This window comes from Lycium ferocissimum, chromosome 8, assembly GCF_029784015.1.
Source record: "Lycium ferocissimum isolate CSIRO_LF1 chromosome 8, AGI_CSIRO_Lferr_CH_V1, whole genome shotgun sequence".
NCBI classification, from domain to species: Eukaryota; Viridiplantae; Streptophyta; class Magnoliopsida; order Solanales; family Solanaceae; genus Lycium; species Lycium ferocissimum.
The window spans coordinates 31511924-31515655 of record NC_081349.1 but is presented as its reverse complement, the minus strand read 5'-3'; the positions used below and the strand labels follow the sequence as shown (position 1 = coordinate 31515655).

General features: G+C 28.7%; 1 long non-coding RNA gene across 1 annotated transcript; it reads right to left on the bottom strand.

Moving 5' to 3' along the window:
- Positions 1–659: 659 nt before the first annotated feature.
- LOC132066830 (uncharacterized) lies at positions 660–3115 on the bottom strand. Its single transcript, XR_009416947.1, has 2 exons — positions 1107–3115; positions 660–1047 (listed from the first exon to the last, which is right to left on the bottom strand). It is a non-coding gene; the product is annotated as an uncharacterized LOC132066830 (long non-coding RNA).
- Positions 3116–3732: the final 617 nt, after the last annotated feature.

The following is a 3732-nucleotide window of genomic DNA, read 5'->3' as shown; positions in this document are numbered from 1 at the left end:
AAAACTTGAAAAACTTCACCCAAATCAAGTTTTTCAATTTTTTTTTTTGGGAATCTATGGCCAAACGCAAGCTTAAAGAAAAAATAAAAATTCTTGTAACTTATCATCTTAAACATCTTAAACATAATCATAAACATATTTTGACTTGATACAAAATTTAAGAATATAAATAAAGACCTTTGTAACTTAAGATCTTAAAGTATAACTTGTTTTCAGAGGGCATAATATTGACGTTTTTGAAAGAAAAAATCAATTAAGTGTATTTTACAGCCTACTTATTATTTCTAATAACTTCAACTAGAAATAGAGAATTTAAATTTTTTGTAAAATGGGTTTAATTTGAGGTGTAATTCAAGTGATATAACGATACACAAACCTTCAACCTTCTTTTTTGCCAAGTGAAATTATATTATATCCAAATATAACCGAATCAAATACCCCCTCTTTTTTTTTCTTTTTTTTAACTTCAACTGCTACTCTATGTTTTAACATGAAATATCTATTTTTTTTAATAGCATGGGAACCCGCAGATGCTACCCTTCGATGCGCACAGGATAAAACCTAGATCCTCTACAATAACTCAGCAATCCATTTTTTGTTTCTTGTGTTGTGAAAAGATGTTATTTATAATTAGAATGTAAAAATGTTAACAGGTCAGGATCTAACATGTGACCCTACAATTGTACAAATAGAAGTAATCATTTTCTAAGACAAAATTGTTCAAACAAAAGAATGTCCTTCGAAGCACTGTAAAAAATGTAAAAGACAGGAATAAAATCTGATCAGTCTACATTGATTTACAGTTCAAAAAACTATGACATGAATTTAAAAAAAAAAAAAAAAAAGTTGAGATTATCCCATCAACGTACAAGGCCTTATTATTAATGATAATACAAAAAGAAAATCAGAAACTAAAGAAAATTGCTAAATGAAACAGTACTTACGAGGTAATGTGATAGTTAACCGCATTCGAAGAAGAATTTATGTTATATACATAATCAATATAATCTTTTTATAGTATCATGTATTCCAAATAATATTTATAAGCTATAGTTTTGAAACTAAAATATATTATTTGTACAATAACAAAAAATGACTCGATACACTGTAAAAATTTCTACGCTGATGCAAAGACACAAGTCCAGAGAAAGGATAATATTAGGGCAACAGACATAGGTTGTAACTTTCATGCTTGTCATTATACGTATGGTTTCGATGCCTTATGGGAATATGTAGAAAAATATATACCGCACAAACTTTAAAACAAAAATAGCGAAAAAATTGTTTACACAGTCAAATCATTAAAAAAACTATTAGTACGTCTCTTAATAAGGATTAAGTTATAACTTGATAAAACTAATAACGAACCTCCTATTATTCTAATAAAATGTAAGAATATTATATTTATTATATTATCGATGTATAATTTAAATTTAGATAATACAAAAAAGAAGAACAGATCCAAGCGCATAGCCGTGAGCTTCTTTTATTGTAGCACGTGAATATGAGTCAATCCCATGAGCCGCACAAATGGCCCTAATTACAAAACCCTATGCTAAAAATACCTCTCAAGAACAAGAACTAAAACCCTAAAGAAAAAGAATTATCAACAAAAAATTTACGTTACATATATGTTACACTAACAAAATACTTTTTTCACATTATTAATATAGTTTCAGTTATTATAACAGACAACCTACTAGTTGTTTAAGGTTACTAGCTAATCGGTATTAATTGTAAAGGGTTGCTTGCGCTGTCCTTTTAATAATCCAAGATGTATAATATATTTTATACAAGTCGTTTGGTTCAAAATCAAGTTAATGCAACATTATAATCATGATATATGGTTTCACCTTCAATGTGGGAGTTAATCTCATAATTTTGTATAAATTTTATCCTAATTTTAGTTAATATTCATGTCAACCAAATATTAGATAAGTTTAATTTGAATTTTATACTGTGAAAAACCCCATAATCCCTGTAACCAAACAACCCCTTAAGTGCATTCAACTTTAAACTCTACACAATAATGTAAATCTATAGCTTTCTTGATGGTATAATTTTCTAGATAGACTAGATGCAGTACAATCACGGTACACAAATTATACTTCATCCATCTGCAAGAAAAACTTAAACATGAAAGAAACAAACATATAAACTAGGAAATGAAAGATTAATTAACAATATGAAAACACATTTCAAATTAAGAATCCCTACATATATATCATTATGTAAATTAAGAAAGTGGACAGGATGAACTAATTTCAAAAGTACCTGTTGCAACTGAGAGAGAAGAAAATCACCTCAAATTCCTTAGCACCAAGGAGAGAATTCTTCAACAATCACCATGGCCGAGCATAGATCTCAACAAAACAAATTAGACAACAAGAAAAAAAAGATAAAAAAAAAAAAAGAGCTAGCTTTTGATTTATATTATGAGATGGTCACATATTTCAACATCATATACACGATATCGGAATATGCTTGGCTCCTCATACGCCATTCAACAAGGCCCATCGATATATTACGATGAGCTCTGCAAATGGCATACAGGGAGCCAGGCATATACATGTATATGAACGTACATACACATACTCATATATACAATATAACTAGCTCATTAAATTCATAACAATTTTTTTTCCCATGATCATTTTTATCAAGAATAAAGAAGATGAAGTGAATTTAGGGAGGAGAATAATGGTTTATATTTAGGAAAAAGTGAAAAATAAAAGGGAAAAGAGAGATATAAGTGATGATCAAAATGGGGTCCTAATCAAATGGATCTTCAAACCCCAAATTTAAAAAAAAAAAAATTATAATTATGTATACAACCACAAAACCAAGTAGCTTTTTTTTCTCATTCTTGTTTATCTATTAAAAAAAAAAAAAAAAAAAAAAAAAAGTAACTGTAATAACAACCCTTTTTAAACGGCACAAAACAAGCATAGCCTTAAAAAACACAAGAAATAAGAAGAGCGATTTCATCTCTTGTGTTTTTTTTTTCTTTTCTGTTCTTTGAGAGAGAAAGAAGGAATTTTTGTAGGGCTGTTCTTCACCTTCTACATATATAGACACTTATAAAGAGAGAAAATGGGCAAGTTCCTTTTGGTGGAGTGGGGTGGGATGGGGGTGAGGGTGGGCGTTGAAAGAAAAGTTTGAATTTTATATAACAATGACGTTGAAAATATTTACACCGTCAGATCACTTGAATTTTTTTTTGCAGATAAGGTTTTATGATTAGTGAATACTCTTTCCGTTTTAAATTATGTAGCGGTGGTTGATCATATACGGATTTTAAGAATGAGAAAAAAATACTTTTGAAACTTGTGATCTAAAATAACTCATAAACGTTTGTCTGGCCATAAATCATCCTGTTGAAGATAAAATGAGAAGTTTAAAGTTTTTTTTATTTTTCTAAATAAAGATTATGATATTTTTCTGAAATAGATTAAAAGGAAAGTAAATCACTGGACGAAGGGAGCCCGATTAATAATTTGGAAAAAATGAAAAAGTAACATGTTATGACATGTTAAATTACACTAATACTTTAAAAACCTTTACATTGTCAATATATATAACTTAAATCCGCGAAAAAATTGGTTCTTTTTCCTAATATTTCTCTCTTACCGGGTCGTGTTTAAAGGTGGATTCAAGATTAAAGTTTATGTTACTGCATTTTCATGAATCCATAAATTATGCTCTGGATCTGTCACTGATCAGATCAGATTC